Genomic DNA, 18380 nt, shown 5'->3' on the forward strand with positions numbered 1-18380 from the left:
GATCCAGGAATCGAACCGGGGTCTCCTGCATTGCAGGTGGATTCTTTACCAACTGAGCTAACAGGGAAGCCCATTTGGGGTAAGATAATTCTTTGGTGTGTGAGAAGGTGGGAGAGGCTGTCCTGTCCATGGTGAGGTGTTTGCCAGCATCCTCAGATGCCAGGATCACTCCTTCCCATCAAATCAATCATATATGACAACCAAACATGTCTCTAGACTTTGCCAAGTGTCCCGGCAGGGTTGCGGGGGCCGGTTTAAAAGACTGCCCCCAGTGGAGAACCCCTGTCCTCAAGAAAGAGATCTTCAGGAACCGCCCATGTTACCAAAAGGTAACACTAAGAAAAATAACACTCTCTGATCCTGTGGTCATGTATGGATGTGAGGGTTGGACTGTGAAGAAGGCTGAGCGCCGAAGAACTGATGCCTTTGAACTGTGGTGTTGGAGAAGACTCTTGAGAGTCCCTTGGACTGCAAGGAGAGCCAACCAGTCCATTCTGAAGGAGATCAGCCCTGGGATTTCTTTGGAAGGAATGATGCTGAAGCTGAAACTCCAGTACTTTGGCCACCTCATGCAAAGAGTTGACTCACCGGAAAAGACTCTGATGCTGGAAGGGATTGGGGGCAGGAGGAGAAGGGAAAGACAGAGGATGAGATGGCTGGATGGCATCACGGACTCGATTGACGTGAGTCTGAGTGAACTCCAGGAGACGGTGATGGACAGGGAGGCCTGGCATGCTGCGATTCATGGGGTCACGAAGAGTCTGGCACGACTGAGCGACTGAAGTGAACTGAATTGATTTGGTGTAAGAGTCAGAAATAGTAACAGATGTCGGAAATGAAAGAAACCTGCCATCACCTTCAGGCCATTTTACAACCAGAAGCTACAGCCATTTTCAAGAGCTTATTCTTGAATTTTAATTAATTGGAACTCAATGTCCATTTATACCTTCCCAGGTGGTGCTAAGCAGTAAAGAACCAGCCTGCCAATGCAGGAGACGTAAGGAACACGGGTTCGATCCCTGGGTTGGGAAGATCCCCCTGGAGAAGGGAATGGCAATAGACCTGCTCCAGTATGCTTGCCTGGAGAATCCCCATGGACAGAGGCGCCCATGGGCTACAGTCCACGGGGTCACACAGAGCTGGACACGACTGAATTAGCACAGCACAATGTCCTTTTGTATCAAGTTCCATGAAGAAGAGACTCACTAGACTCCCGATCCATCAGTTGAGGGCATGCCCCTGCCAACAGCACGAGTTTTTGTGGGTTCGAGAGCAAAGAAGTGGTTTCTCAAGAGAAAGTGGGTTTTTCCCTGAAAAGCTGGAGGGAGGCATGTCTGTGGGGCCCTACCTCTGTGTTCCGGGGATTTAAGAAGGCAAAGGTTGTTTGGATGAAAAGAACACTGAATAAAGCTCAAGCGAAGATTGGAAGCAAGGGCTGAATCACACTGTCAAACAGCACCTCATCACAAACTTTTCATCAGTGGGAGACCTCAGAAAATGAAACTGCACTACACCATTATCCATGCGGAATTCACGTCTTCAAATCAACTAGTTATGGTTGCCAGGACACATGGATGCTGTATGGCTTCTGATAAGACAAATGAGCAACAGCCTACGTCTAGCCCATGGCACCCCAAGCCTGCCGAACAACACCCACGTCCCAACCCGTGCCACTGCCTGCAATACCTTAGTACGAAAAACCCCTGCACCCGGGTGGGTCTGTAACACGGCAGACTGTCCAGCTGAGATTCACAGAACACGCTGTTTCGCCCCTGCTACAGTGTGTGGTTCTAACCATCAACAATTCTACCGGGAATGTCTCCAGGCTCCAGGTAATCACCTGTCTCAGCATCATGGCGAATTCTAAATGCAGTCCTTTGAGCTCTTTTAGGACTTTATGAACAGAAAAGAGTTGGTGAGAACGGGCCACCCATCCCCTTATACTAGGCTCACCTCACCCCAACGGACCAGTTCCAAACTGGGAAAGGAGTACATCAAGGCTGTTTATTGTCATCCTGCTTATTTAACTTATATGCAGAGTACAGCCGAAGTTGTGACCAACCTAGACAGCATATTAAAAAGCAGAGACATTATTTTGCCAGCAAAGGTCCATCTAGTCAAGGCTATGGTTTTTCTAGTAGTCGTGTATGGATGTGAAAATTGAACTACAAAGAAAGTTGACCGCTGAAGAACTAATGCTTTCGAACTGTGGTGTTGGAGAAGGCTCTTGAGAGTCCCTTGGACTGCAAGGAGATGCAACCAGTTCATCCTGAAGGAGATCAGTCCTGAATATGCACTGGAAAGACTAACGCTGAAGATGAACCTCCAACACTTTGGCCACCTGATGCGAAGAACTGACTCCTTAGAAAAGACCCTGATGCTGGGAAAGATTGAAAGCAAGAGGAGAAGGGGACGAGAGAAGACGAGATGGTTGGATGGCATCACCGACTTGATGGACATGAGTTTGAGCAAGCTCTGGGAGATGGTGAAGGACAGGGAGGCCTGGAGTCCATGGGATCTCGAAGAGTTGGACATGACCGAGCCACTGAACAATGACATCACACGAAATGCCGCGCTGGATGAAGCACAAGCTGGAACACAGACTGCAGGGAGAAATATCCACATGCTCAGACATGCAGATCATACCACCCTAATGGCAGAGAAATCATTCTTGAAAGGACAAAATTACAGAGCCAGAGAAGTCAGTGGCTGCCAGGAGCCACAGAGGGTGGCCATGCAGTGTGGGCATGCAGGGGTTTTCCTGTGTGAATGGAACGGTTTCTGTGTTGGATTATGGTGGGGGTTACTTAAAGCTCCACATATGATTACAGCTCACACACTGTCCACATGCACGCACGCACACACACACCTGGTCTGCTAAAATGCAGACCAGGGCTGCATCAGTGCAAAACTGCAGATGTCAGTTTCCTACTTTTGATAACACAGTATCTTCTCGAAAGACCAGGGAAGGCAGGGGAGGGTACTCTAGACCTCAATTTGCTATTGTTTTTGTTTCCCGGATGGCGCTAGTGCAGGAGATGTAAGAGACTATGGTTTCGGTCCCTGGGTCAGGAAGATCCCCTGGAGGAGGGTGTGGGCAATTCCCTCCAGGGAGAATCCCATGGACAGAGGAGCCTGGCGCGCTATACATTTCATGGAGTCACAACGAGTGGGACACAACTGAAGCACCTGAGCACCCACACACAAGCTATTTTTGCCACGTCTTGTGAGTCTGATGTTATTTCAAAATAGAAATCGTCGAAAGTAACAGCATCTCACTGATGAACAGATACACCAAACATGGGCTATTCATCCAATGGAATGGGGTCTGGTAATCAGAACCAATGCAACAACACGGTTGAACCTTGAAAATGTTCCACCGAGTGAAAACCAGCCATCCAGAAAGCGCACACACACTGCGTGATTGCATTCACACAAAACATCCAGAATGAACAAATCCAGAGGTGCTGACCGTCGACGGGTGGGGACTGGGGACTGGGGGAGGCCTGAACAAGGAGTGAGTTCTCATGGGTCCATGGGGTTCTTTGGGAAGCGAGGAAATGATTTAGAATCAGCTGTGGCGATGGTTGCGGAGCTCTGTGAATATTCTAAAAATCACCGAAGCGTACACTCTGAAAGAGTGAATTGTCCACTAGGTGAATAACAACGCAATCAAGTCGTTAACACTGGCAGACGAGTTGTTATGTACGTATCTTGCCATGATTTACTGTTATTTCTTCACCCCAGGGGGCTGGGGGTGGTTGGTTGAAAAGGTCACCTATGATACTGTTTCAAATTACACACGCCCATCTGTTACTGATGGGTATGTGACCCCAGGCGTGTCTAGGTAAATGGAGATAGCCGCTCTGATGCTAAGAGAATCAGAATCAGACTCCTTTGGGCACTGTGCAGGCAGGGGTTAACATCAGGGTCCTTGCCTTTTCCTTAGGGAAGCCTGGCATGCTGCAGCCCACGGAACTGCAAAGGGTCGGACACAACTAAGCGACTGAACAACAAAAACCCCCATCACCCCCCTGCATTCCACCAGGCTGGCTTACCAGCTTTTCCCTTTAAAAAAAAATCATCTCTCTTATTGTTCGTTCCACGCCTTTGCCCATAGCGTCCGCCATCTAGAACGCATATCTTCACTATGCATTGAGATTCCAAGCACCACCAAAGCCAGCCCAAGTCTCCCCTTCAAGACGAAGATCCAGCCTTCCTCAGCGGCTGCAAGGCAGGTTAGTAGATCCTTCCTGGGAATTCCCACAGCAGGAGACGTCTGCACCGTCCATGGGACACCCATCCAGGCCACGGCTTTCTAGGACCTGTAACGCCTTCCCCAAAAACACGAGACACATCTCACTTAATCTCCGCACACTCCACAACGCTCCAGAAGTTAAGAGATTGAGAGAACGGTCAACCCCAGAAACAGAAGACTTTCATAAAAGGGGGGGTCTTGAAAAGGAAGTTCTTGATCTGGGTGAGACCCAGGCCTTGCTGCAAGCTGGGTGAAATATAGCTGTCAAGATGATGGCTCCAGACCCCAGAGGTCCCCGTCCTAGGAACCCTGCTTGGTTCTCTGTGCTCTCACAACAGTCCACGTGGGGCTCAGACGGAAGGAAAACGCCTCCCCAGGGGCCCCCAGCACAGGCCACGTGGCCTCACGATGCTGTCCAACAAGGTGTTTATGCTACGTTCTGTCTGGACCACAAACTAGGCTGTGGAGGTCTGTCGTTTCCAAACACATACAAGACAAGCATCAAAAAAAAAAAAAAAAAAACACAACCACCTCTGTTTCTCATAAATCAGCCATCCGAGGGAAAATAAGTGCCTGAAACGTTCACGGGAATGTGAGACCATGAAAGAAATAACCATCTCCATCTCTCTTTCCTAAAATTTCTGACTTTCCAAACGCACTGTGAAACAGGAGTTTATTACGAAGTGCCAACACAGACGGATACACAGCGTGTTTTGGTTACCAAATCAACTATTACAAGACATATTGAGAAATTACTGTTTCTGGTACCTACAGCCAATAAGTAATAGTAAATTTTTTTTAAAAACATGGACCAGTTGACAGGATACTTCATTATAGAATAAGAAAGAAATGCATTTTACAATTTTACTTACTCAGAGACAAATGTAGGCAAATCTCGTCTTCCTTCTAGGGTTTAATTTTAGGCCTGTTTTCTGTCTTCAGTTACCTGTCAACAAAAATACATCCAAAATCAGGCAAAAAAGAAGTCAACGAAACCCACTCCAGTATTCTTGCTTGGGAAACCCCACAGACAGAAGAGCCTGGTGGGTTACAGCCCATGGGGTCTCAAAAGAGTTGGACACGAGTTAGTGACTAAGCAACAACAAATTGCATTTTATCACACCGAGTATTTTTTAAGAAATTTTTTTAATGCAGTAAATATTACAATAGAATCTGGAAAACAGATCCTGGTGAACTCAATAAAAATTACCAGATCTCCCTTGTAGCCATTCAAAAACAAAAAAAGTCAACAAGAACATCTCAACTATATTCTCAACCGTTCAAAGACTTACGCAGATTTCTGAAGCAGGGGGGTTCTTAGGAAGCGGAAACACTAACAGTGTCAGATGGTGGACAACCACCGTCGGTGAAATTCAGTCTTTTATCTCTGTGCATACAGTGAGCCTGTTCATACGAAATCTGTTCAAAACTCTCAATCTCAAACTAGTTATGATCACCTCACTAGACATTCCAATCACCCCAAAACACGAGACACATCTCACTCATCTCTGCACACTCCACAATGCTCCAGAAGTAAGAGATTCAAAGAGCGGTCATCTAAGCCAGCTAGAGCATCTCGCCAGCTCTCACTGTTCTCTAAGCACCCTAAAACACACTAAATGAAAAACACAGGTTATTTCTCGCGCGATTCGATGCAACTTGGCACATTCTCACTGAGAACTCCACGTCCAGCCGTGTGGAAAGAGCAAACGCCGCTCGGCGACCCTGCTGTTCACATCACGTGTGCTAGGGTTAGGGGCAGAAGCAGTAAGGATGCTTTCCAGGTTCAGAGCTCGAGCAAAAGGTGGGATGTTTGGGAAGTCGGAGTGGAGGAAAAGAGCAAAAGCTTTTGAAGGTGTGAACTTCTCCTGAAACCCCTGTTGGCTCTCCCACTCTCTGAGAGATTCTGAACTAGGTGATCGCACATGTCTGAGCCGGTGGCAGAGGTCACATTCCCAGAGTTAGGTCTGTGTAACCAACGGACTTCCCTGGTGGCTCAGACAGTAAAGCATCTGTCTACAATGCACGAGACCCGGGTTCAATCCCTGGGTCGGAAGATCTCTGAGAGAAAGAAATGGCAACCCACTCCAGTATCGTTGCCAGCAAAACCCCATGGACGGAGGAGCCTGGTGGGTCACGGGATCGCAAAGAGTCAGACATGAGTGAGTGACTTCGCCTCACTTCACGTCAACCGCGACCCCTGGAGCTGTGGGCCTGTCTGGGACGCACCTGGGGTGGGATTTCTCCTCCTCAGCAGCACTGGCATCGGGACCAGGTCACTCTACGCGGTGGGCTTCCCAGGTGGCGCTCGTGGTAAAGCCACCTGCCAATGCACTGGACGTTAAGAGATGCAGGATCAATCCCTGGGTCGGGAACATGCCCTGGGGGAGGGCATGGCAACCCACTCCAGCATTCTTGCCTGGAGAAATCCCATGGACAGAGGAGCCCAGTGGGCTACAGCCCATGGGGTCGCAAAGAATCAGACACAATTGAAGCAACTCAGCAGGCACGCAAGCATTCTCTGGGGTGGGGATGGGGGGCTGCGTTCGGTGTGAGAGGACTCTGAACAGTATTTCAGGCCCTATCCACTCGACGCCATCGGAATCGTGCCATCCACCACCCAGGGTGTGACAAGCAAGCTGACCCTCGTGGCCCAGTGTCCCCTGGACAGCACGGTCACCCCAGTGAGATTATCTCAAGATTATCACACTAAGGCCTCCCAAGTGGCGCCAGGGGTAAAGAATCTGCCTGCAGGAGACGCAAGAGACCTGGGTTGCGTCCCTGGGTCGGGAAGATCCCCTTGGAGGAAGGCATGGCCATACATGCCAGTATTCCTGCCTGGAGAATCCCATGGACAGAGGAGCCTGGTAGGCTACAGTCCATGGGGTCGCAGAGAGTCAGACACGACTGAAGTTAAGTGATATTATATGACATCACTTACAGGTGGAGTCCAAAAATAAATGTAATACCCTGGCCATCTAGTGGTTAGTGGTCTGACCTCTTACTGCCCAGGACCCCAAATCAATGCCTGGTCAGGGGGCAAACTAAGATCTCACAAGCTGTGCAGCACAGAAAATTAATAAACAATTTAAAAAAAGACAAATAAATGCTACAAAGGAACTTCTTTACAAAACAGAAACAGACTCAGACACAGAAAACAAACCGATGCTTACTAAAGGGGGACGAAGGGCTGGGATAAACGAGGAATTTGGGATGAAGATATACACACTACTATGAATATAGATAAAATGAATACACAACTAAATTGCACAGCACGGGGAACTACAGTATCTTTCTCATCACCTACCATGGGAAAGAATCTGATAAGTAATAGATTCGACGGTATTTCTATAAATGTAAAGGCCACCACTGAACCCAGAGGAGAAGGATCTGGCCAGGGAGACAGAGAAACAAGAGCACAGCCATGTGGGATGAAAACCCCAGACAGTGCCAAGACGGAGGACTCGAGCGGGGCCCGTGGCTGATAGGATGACAAGGACGAACACACGCCGTCTTCTCTGCATCTGCTCCCTGCACAGAAGAAACCCAGGAAGACTTCACGGAGGTGGCAGCATCCCTTGCCACAAGAAGTCAGGTGAAGAGGAACGTAAAGCAGCTGCCACACGTGAGCGGTACTGGAGGTCAACGGGTGGGTGCAAGCAGAGGGCATGGAAGTTTGCCAAAATGTTCTGACAGGCGGGTGCTCGGAAAAGAGGATGCTGACAGCAGAGTACGGGAGGGCTGGTTGGTGGGGGAGAAAGGGGAGCCCCACACAGCACAGGAAAGAGACCCCTCTCCCCCACCGCCCGATCAGCGTAGACCAACCTCAGTCCTGGGGCCGCCCAGCATAAGAACAGCTGCCAGCGGTGGTGCATGCGGGCTCCAGGGCCGCCCAACGACCAGAGCCGGGAGACCAGAGGACCAGTTCAGTTCAGTCGCTCAGTCGTGTCCGACTCTGCAGACCCCATGGACTGCAACACGCCAGGCTTCCCTGCCCATCACCATCTCCCGGAGCCTGCTCAAGCTCCTGTCCACTGAGCTGGTGAGGCCATCCAAGCATCTCATCCTCTGTTGTCCCTTCTCCTCCCGCCTTCCATCTTTCCCAGCATCAGGGGCTTTTCCGATGAGTCAGTTCTTCGCATCGTGTGGCCAAAGTATTGGAGCTTCAGCAGAGGACCAGAGCCAAGCTGTTTTCTGACTTGCTCTCAAACCATCCCGAATCCCCCTACCCCTCGAAGGAACACATCTGGACCACCAGGAACTGGGGTTAAAGGGCACCTCATGAACTTCCAGTCTTGCTCTTTTTTACCCACGCCCCCACCACGTGTTGTCTAAGCTTACAAGGGAGGGCCCACCCTCTTGGCAGACAGTGCTCAGAACCGTTTAACTACCAGTTACAGTTCAATTACTCAATCGTGTCCGACTCTTTGTGACCCCATGAACTGCAGTACGCCAGGCCTCCCTGTCCATCACCACCTCCCAGAGTTTACCCAAACTCATGTCCATTGAGTCGGTGATGCCGTCCAATCATCTCATCCTCTGTCGTCCCCTTCTCTTCCTGCCCTCAACCCTTCCCAACATCAGGGTCTTTTCAAATGAGTCAGCTCTTCGCAACAGGGGGCCAAAATATTGGAGTTTCAGCTTCAGCATCAGTCCTTCCAATGAACACCCAGGACTGATCTCCTTTAGGGTGGACTGGTTGGATCTCCTTGCAGACCTAGGGATAACTCTATCAAAGGGCTGGCAAAAGGTGCCCCATGCACAATCCACTCCCCTGCTCCATTCTGTCTTCCTTCCATCAAACTACTGTGCACATATACTCAGTTAAAAAAAAGAAAATGAAAAAGTTTAAAAAAAGAGAGAAACAGATTTACAAGCCTCACTTTGCTCCTAATTAATTATAAGAAACTCTCTCTGGACCAGACTCCTCAGCTGTGAAATGAGGGTATTAAATTATTTATGAGGTTTCACCCACATCAAAAAGGAAAATCGGAGGAACCATTTTCCCGTTGACTTCCTTGGTAAATTCTAAGGGAAAACACCTTGCAGGGAGCTGAGGATTTGCAAAGGGATTGCTTTGGGAGGACTTGGTAGGGAGGGGGGTGGGGTGGGCGGCAGACGGGTGTGAAGAGGAATTCATGTGTGTTCCACAGCCACCTGAGCACAGAAATGCATCCAAGGCAATTTTTTCCCCTCCTCTGAAGTTGCCATAATGATTAACATGTTCACCCTGGAGAAACTCAAGTTGTACAATCATGGGGAAAAAAAAAAATGCGAAAAAATCTAAAATATGTTTCCCGAAACCACAGAGCATGACACAGAAGCTGCAGTTTCCTCCCGAGTCCTCTTCTTTTTTTTTTAAGAGAGCCCGGAATTAACCCAGCCTAGCCCCAGCAGCTAAGATACATTCCGGCGGGAGGGGTCTCAATGCCAGAGAATTCGAACCACTTCATTTGCCACTTACTTGCAGAGTTCAGGTTCTGTATGATGAAGCTGTCGTTTCCTGCACTATCAATACCGCCCAGTGCTTTTTATATATTCGGATGATTCAGTCCATATTAGATTTTTTTAAATTTACTTTTAATTGAAGGATACTTGCTTTACAACACTGTGTTACTTTCTGCTGTACAACAATGTGATTCAACCCTATGTACAAGTATGTCCCTTCCCTCTTGAACCTCCTTCTCATCCCCTTACCCCACCCCAACCCTCTAGGTCATCACAGAACAGAGAGCTGGGCTTCCTTGTGCTATACAGGCAGCTTCCCAGGAGCTAGTTATTTTACCGGTGAAAGTGACAAGTGAAAGTCGCTCAGCCGTGTCTGACTCTCTGCCGACCCCATGGACTTGTACAGTCCAGCGGAATTCTCCAGGCCAGAATACTGGAATGGGTAGCCTTTCCCTTCTCCAGGGGATCTTCCTGATCCAGGAATCAAACCTGGGTCTCCTGCATTGCAGGCAGACGGCTTTCTTTACCATCTAAGCCACCAGGGAAGCCCTCAATTCCACATACATGCCTTAATACATGACATTCGGTTTTCTCTTCCTCACTGACTTCCCTCTGAAAAACACACTCTAGGTTCAGCCACCTCACTAGAAAGATCACATCAGTTCAGTCGCTCGGTCATGTCCGACTCTTGGCGACCCCATGGACCGCAGCACGCCAGGCTTCCCTGTCCATCACCAAGTTCCGGGGCTCGCTCAAACTCACATTCATCGATGTCACTAGAACCTACCAGATGGTTAATCCTTTAAATCTGTGCTTTCTCCAATGGGGCTAATTGTGTCCCCTACCCTCCCCACCCCCAGCCACCGTCGCTGGACACCAGGCCATGTCTGGAAACATTTTCAGTCCTCAGGACTCCAGGAAGAATGTTACTGGCATCGAGTGAGGCCAGAGATGCTGCTGAAGCTCCTACGGCACATAGAACAGCTGCCTTCATAAACAGCTAGTAATATCTAGCTCAAATGTCAATATTGCCATGGCTGAGAAATTCTCATTTGAACTTTACTAAAAATTTAAAAAAAAAAAAAACTTATTTAGTGGTGCCGGGTCTTAGTCATAGCATGCAGGCTCTTTAGTTATGGCATGTTGGATATAGTTCCTGAAGAGAGATTTAACCCAGGGCTCCCTGCACTGGGAAGGGGGAGTCTTAGCCACTGAACCACTGAGGAAGTCCCCATACTAACATCTCTATAATTCTGCAGAAGGTATATACTGTGTATCATGCTTATTCTTTTCAAAGTAACAGAATACATACACTACAGGTGAAACAAGACTTCTCATCTCAGCTGCAAACTTTCCAGCATCCCCTATCCTCAATTCTGCTCTCCACAGCAACCACATTCGAATCACAGAATCGTTTCTACAGTTGGCAATATTCCTTGTCATGGACTCACATGATTCTAAATAAGCTGCTGTGTGATATACCCTATCAACTTTAGAGATCACTTACTTGGTTTTCTCACATACGGATGAAGATTTTGTTTTTGTAAATTCCACTTACTCCTTGGAAGAAAAGTTATGACCAACCTAGACAGCATATTAAAAAGCAGAGACACTTCTTTGCCAACAAAGGTCCCTCTAGCCAAGACTATGGTTTTTCCAGTAGTCATGCATGGATGTGAGAGTTGGACTATAAAGAAAGCTGAGCACAGAAGAATTGATGCTTTTGAACTGCGGTGTTGGAGAAGACTCTTGAGAGTCCCTTGGACTGCAAGGAGATCCAACCAGTCCATCCTGAAGGAAATCAGTCCTGAATATTCATTGGAAGGACTGATCCTTTATTCAGTTTGAAGCTGAAACTCCAATCCTTTGGCAACTGATGCAAAGAACTGACTCATTTGAAAAGACCCTGATGCTCGGAATGATTGAAGGCAGGAGGAGAAGGGGATGACAGATGATGAGATGGTTGGATTGCATCACCAACTTGATGGACATGAGTTTGAGCAAGCTCCGGGAGTTGGTGATGGACAGGGAGGCCTGGCATGCTGCAGTCCATGGGGTCGCACAGAGTTGGACACAACTCAGCAACTGAACTGAACTGAACTGAACTTCCCTCCAGCCATCCTGGCTTACCCTCCCACATTTTTCCAACAGTGTAACATGTTTTGGTTACATATAAACTCTACGCATGCTATTTTGACAGTGGAACAGGCACTTTCAGGCAAGCATGCAGTAGGGTGATGATGTCTTTCTTAGGTCTAACTCTTTAATTTTCCTGGGATGATTTGGCTGCCTCTGTTTCTCTTTGATAATTCCTCCAACAACCTCCCACCGTCTTCCAATTTTTCACTCAGATAACCTGGCAGTTCTGTGTTCACCACAACCACTGCTCTCCTGACCCCCCCAAAATAAATATACACACACCAAACCTTCCTCCTGAAGCTTCTGGACTCTGCTCCAGTCTCTACTTGTCAGAGTGAGATCTGCTGAGACCAGATGCCCCAGATCGCACCACCAGCATCGTGACGATTCCTTCCGCCTCTCTCTGTCTCAGGGACCCCAAGTCTCCCCCCTTTCTTGGTTTACTGTCTCCTTTCGATGGAACCCGTCCTGCAGCAGCTTCCTGAGAAAAGTGATGTATGAAACCTAGAAGCCTGCTGATAATCCTGAGTATGGACAAATCTCTTTATGCTACTCTGAATTAACAACCTGTGAGGGAATGAACGCAAAAATCTGAGTGAAAATAAATTTTCATAGAATTCTAAGCTCAGTCTGTTTTCCGACTTAAGAAATATGATGTCATTCTGATTCCAGGCCCTTCCTATGCCTCTTTTCCATCCACAAAAAAAAAAAAAAAATAGTACTTAGACGCTGCCTTTATCCCTGATTTTCTACAATGAAATGCTGATGAGATTTCAAGTAGTAATTTTTGATATGCTTAATTTCTATTCTATGTTTTAGTGATTTGGTTTGAAATTTCTGTCTTCTTCAGATTGGAGATCCCCCTCCTTCCCTCTGCCTTCTTCCCCTGTTTCCCTGCAATACTTATTAGGCAAAATCTGAATAACTATCTCTCATCTGTCTGACAAAACTTCCTGCACTGTATCTTTGTTGCCCGGTAAGGTATTCATTTACTTCCTATCTGAGAAGCAAAGGGCTTTTCCGCTAGCTCAGTTGGTAAAGAATCCACCTACAATGCAGGAGACCCCAGTTTGATTCCTGGATCGGGAGGTTCCCCTGGAGAAAGGATAGGCTACCCACTCCAGTATTCTTGGGCTTCCCTAGTCACTCAGCTGGTAAAGAATCCATCTGCAATGCGGGAGGACCTGGGTTCAATCTCTGGGTTGGGAAGACCCCCTGCAGAAGGGAATCCCACTCCAGTATTCTGGCCTGGAGAATTCCATGGACTGTACAGTCCATGGGGTCACAAAGAGTCGGACATGGCTGAGTGACTTTCATTGCGAAGTAAGGGCTTCCCAGGTGGCGTTCGGAGTAAAGAACCTGCCTGTCAGTGCAGGAGACGAAAGAGACCTAGGTTCAGGCGCTGGTTCGGGAAGATCCTCAGACATAGGAGATGCCCACCCACTCCCATATTCTTGCCTGGAAAATTCCACGGGCAGAGGAGCCTGGCGGACTACAGGCTCGCAAAGAGTCACACACAACGGAGCATGCGCTCAAGTACAGGGATTCACTTAGGCACGTGTGAGTACTGAGCAGTTGAGAAGTGGACAGTACAACTGAGGCGTTGACTGTAAATGGAATTTGCTTTTCATTAATTTAAGTTTAAAGAGTCACACATGGCCGGGGCCTACCATGTGTGACCGCACAAACCTAAAGATGATGCCAAGGGAAAAAGAAAGCAGTCGAGGAACGTGAGTGCCTTTAGCATGACCTTAAGATGTTTTAAATGATGTTTAAGATGATATTAAACACGGAATAAAAAAGTGAGAGCGATTTCTAAATCCCCTCGGTTACTATTTCCAGCAAGAGGTCCCAGGGTGTAATTCCTTAGGGGTCTCCTTCCTCGGAAGAGTTGGAGGACCTTTTGGCATGATGTCAGACAAGCAGAAGCATCCATCTGCCCATAAGACGATGTTTTATTATACCCAGTGTATGAACAGGGCAGCCAAGGGTCCTCTCTCTCCTGAGGGGGAGATAGGAAATGAAAGTTGCTCAGTCGTGTCCAACTCTTTGCGACCCTGTGGATTGTAGCCCCACCAGGCTCCTCTGTCCATGGGATTCTCCAGGCAAGAAGACTGAAGTGGGTAGCCTTTCCTTTCTCCAGGAGATCTTCCCGGACCAGGGATGGAGCCCAGGTTTCCCGCATTGCAGGCAGATTCTTTGCCATCTGAGCCATGAGGAAAGCCCAGGTCGCCTCCGTATTTCGCAGAAAAGAGAAATCTGTATCACAGTCACAGCAACACAGCATAAAGTAGAAGCGAAATGTTAAAAATAATAAAACTCAAGGGACAGGTAAGTTGCAGATGGCAACTTCTTCGAATGCCACCCCTGACGGCTGTCACGGAGCCCTGATCTCAGCATACTTGGCAATAGAACACGGTTCTCTACACGTCTTCTAGCAAAAAAACACTGCTTCTGCGTGACGGGTGCTCCCAGGGACAGAAACTAGAGCAGCTGCCAAAGGCCTTCTCTGTGCGTTCATTCACTCACTCATTCAACAAACGTCACAAACATCACAAACTGGCATCCCTCTACGATCAGTAAACAGGGACAGAAAACAGAGCAAAATCAAACCGGACAACCCACCACAAAGCTGCCCAGCGTCTTGTTTGATCAGAACCACTGGGAACCGCTTTATGAAAGTCCAGAACAGAACACGGCCGGCACGCCACAGCTGTGCATTTACAACAAACAGCAGGATCGCCACGCAAAAAAAGCCACTCGTCTTATTTCAACTCTGAAGAGACACAACCACACTAGCATTCCAGCGAAGTGAAGTCAAAGTCGATCAGTCGTGTCCGACTCTTTGCGACCCCATGGGCTGTACCCGCCAGGCTCCTCTGTCCATGGGATTCTCCAGGCAAGAATGCTGGAGCGGGTTGTCATTTCCTTCTCCAGGGGATCTTCCCAACCCAGGGATTAAACCCAAGTCTCCTGCATTGCAGGCAGACCCTTTACCAACTGAGCTACAAGGGAAGCCCTTGTAGCTAGCACTGGCACTCTAGGTATAGGGAAATAAAAATTCAGGAAACACCGATCATTTTAAATTTAAGGATCAACAGGGAAACACATTTTCTCCATCTATTCTTCTGCTAAGTCATTTAATATGCACTCCGTCCTGCAAAGTGACGTTTTATTATGCTTGTAGATTTTTTTACAAGCTCAGCGTTAAAAGTATGAGTTATTCAAATAAGGACACTAACCAGGACATTTATATAAACTTGATTTCTTCCTCAATGCATTATGACACTAATAACAAGTATTTCACGCTTGTAACTGGCAAAATCAATGCCTGCGAGCCTGTACTTACGTCTCTTGAGCACATATGTATTGCTATACAGACACATGCATCATTTACCTCACTGGAAGGACTGATGCTGAAGCCGAAGCTCCAATACTTTGGCCACTTGAAGTGAAGAGCTGACTTATTGAAAAAGACCCTGATGCTAGGAAAGATTGAAGGCAGGAGGAGAAGGGGACGATAGAGGATGAGATGGTTGGACAGCATGACCGATTCGATGGACATGAGTTTGCTGCAAAGTCCAGGAGATAGTGAAGGACAGGGAAGCCCGCAGTCCATGGGGTCGCAAAGAGCGGGACACGACTTGGAGACTGAACAGCCACCAGCACAGCAGCAGGCTGAACCATACACACGTCACACGTGATAAATGAAAAGTGCTTTCCCAACTCACACCACGATAGGCCAAGTAAATTTCACACGGAGAGACTAAGACGGGACTTGTCACCTGAAAATATGGTATGAACATGACCCAACTGGTCTTCTAATTATATAACCACCCAGAGCTACTATCAACAGGAAAAAAAAAAAAACAGGCCCATGACAACTATCTACCAGTCGCACAGAATATGTTGGCAGGCAATTTTATTTGGTGGCGTGAAATTTTATTTAACGAGAGAAAACAAATCACGGCACTTAAATAAAGCATTAGGATAACACGATCTTTTTCTTGTTCAGCCAACTGTCCATCAACAGCCACTACGATCTCTACACGGAGAACCACACCAAAGGATAAAAATAACCTTCAGGTGAGACATCAGTTTCTGGTTTACAGATGACACTGTGAGTGTACCACAGTGTACGAAACAATCCTAATTAATCTTCTCCTCATCTCCCAAAGCAGTCTCTCCACATTTTGCAATGAGCCATTAAAGAGAACTTTTTTTCCCCCCCTGATGTGGACCATTTTTAAGCCTTGATTGAATTTGTTACCACATTGCTTCTCACCTCAGTCTTCCTGTCTAAGCAGTCCTCTTCAACGTAATTGTCAAGCACAGGACGTGTTATCTACTGGCTGAAATCGTCATACATGCTTCTGAGCAGCATACGGCACCGGCGTTGATGTTGCTGTTTCTGTCATCTGCAAACACTTCCTACTCCCTCCCCACCTCACCTGGAAAGCTCAATCATATGGTCCTCAATTTCATTTAACGACACAGCTCTAAGACGATCCCTTTGGGAAGACGATTCAATTTGACTCTGTGCTTACATAAACACCTCAGAATCCAGGACACCAATGGCAACGATCAGCTCATTCAAGAACAGAGTCTGAAAACGCAGGCACACACACACACCTTCCAATTCACAGATCTAAGTTCTGCAAATGTCACCTCCTGGATTGCTGATGAGGAACTGCTGTATAACATGGCAGAGCTCAGCCAAGGACTCTGTGATTACCTGGAGAGCTGGGATGGGAGAGCGGAAGCAGGTTCCAGAGGGAAGGCATATATGTATCAGTTCAGTTCAGTTCAGTCGCTCAGTCGTATCCAACTCTGTGACCCCATGAATCGCAGCACACCAGGCCTCCCTGTCCATCACCAACTCCCGGAGTTCACCCAAACCCATGTCCATCGAGTCGGTGATGCCATCCAGCCATCTCATCCTCTGTCGTCCCCTTCTCCTCCTGCCCCCAATCCCTCCCAGCACCAGGGTCTACTCAAATGAGACAACTCTTCGCATGAGGTCGCCAAAGTATCAGAGTTTCAGCTTTAGCATCAGTCCTTCCAATGAACACCCAAGACTGATCTCCTTTAGGATGGACTGGTTGGATCTCCGTGCAGTCCAGGGGACTCTCAAGAGTCTTCTCCAACACCACAGTTCCAAAGCATCAATTTTTCGGCACTTCAGCTTTCTTTATGGTCCAACGCACACATGACTACTGGAAAAAACCATAACTTTGACTAGGCAGACCTTCGTCGGCAAAGTGATGTCTCTGCCTTTTAATATGTTAAGTAGGCTGGAGACATTCCACGTTGCCACAACTGGGGCTGAAACCGAAGGTTTCCCACCACTAGCAAGTGCTGACAGCTCATGGAACACACCTGCCATCTGTCCACACCTGGCTCACGCACACAGCCCAGACTCTGTCTGGCCCGGCCACAACCCAAGCCCACCTCCTTCCCCACCTGTTCACAAGCTCCCCTCACTGGTTTTGCATCCCCCAGCCTCAGACCTTTGAGAGAACCCATGAGTCCAACCCAGGAGCGTCCTCAAGCCTCCTGTCACGTCTCACCCTGTCTGCAAGCTCCCCGCTGAAGCCACGCGTTAGCCGCCGGAAGCAGTTCCTCCAGGCACCCTCCTGAAGTCTCATAATGAAAGCGAGAAGAGACAGCTGGCATTAGAGGCTCTTGTGGCTGCGACGTGGACATCCTCCGTTATTCTATCGGGGATGCGTTTGATCTAGTAACCAGCAGTGTGCATGCTTGGGCCAGAAGCTCTGGGACAATCCACCCCTGGCTGGTCATACGCACCCCTGGGCCAGGATTTCTCATGCCTCCAGCCCCTCACATCTTCAAGAAGGGCTGTTTCTATGAAGTCTCTAAGTTGTGCCTGACTCTTTGGTGACCCCACGGACTGCAGCCCGCCAGGGTCCTCCGTCCATGCGACTTCCCAGGCAAGAACACTGGAGCGGGTCGCCATCTTCCTGACTTGGGGATTGAACCCACATCTCCAGCACCCGCAAGCATGGATTCTTTACCAGTAAGCCCACCAGGGGAGCCCTGTCCAAAGGGGACACATGACCAAGTGACAGAATCTAACTGACCTTAGGGGAATGGACTGAGACAGCTCACTGCATGCACAACCATGCCTACGGGCCACGCGGCGTGTGTGTCTGGCTCTCTGCAGCCTCACGGACTGTAGCCCACCGGTCTTCTCTGTCCGTGGGAGTCTCCAGGAAAGGATACTGGAGTGGCTTGCCATGCTTTCCTCCAGGGGATCTTCCCAACCCAGGGATCGAACCCGCATCTCTTATGCTGTTTACCACGAGTGCCCACCCGGGAAGCCCAGAATGCCACACAAGCCATTGGATAAAATCAGTTTCATCAGTGCCGTCCATTCATTCTGGAATCAGCTCACAGCCTGCTCACCAAGGATACTTCTGACTCCAGACAAGAAATCTGTGAACTTCATAGTTCCCTCTCCCTGTAAAAACGGGACAAAGCCCGTTACACGGCGGTGGGGAAAAACAGAGACCCG

At 48.4% G+C, this 18380-nt stretch overlaps 1 protein-coding gene across 4 annotated transcripts in view; it reads right to left on the reverse strand.

The window, feature by feature from the left end:
* The window catches only part of TBL1X (transducin beta like 1 X-linked), a 250968-nt gene that overhangs the window by 149824 nt on the left and 82764 nt on the right, over positions 1–18380 (reverse strand). For all 4 annotated transcript variants that reach the window (XM_068961982.1, XM_068961980.1, XM_068961984.1 and 1 more), the window contains one exon: positions 5131–5204. The gene's annotated coding sequence lies outside the window, so the exon portion shown is untranslated. The remainder of the gene's footprint in view (positions 1–5130; positions 5205–18380) is intronic.

The sequence above is a fragment of the Capricornis sumatraensis genome, chromosome X, assembly GCF_032405125.1.
Source record: "Capricornis sumatraensis isolate serow.1 chromosome X, serow.2, whole genome shotgun sequence".
Lineage (NCBI taxonomy): Eukaryota > Metazoa > Chordata > Mammalia > Artiodactyla > Bovidae > Capricornis > Capricornis sumatraensis.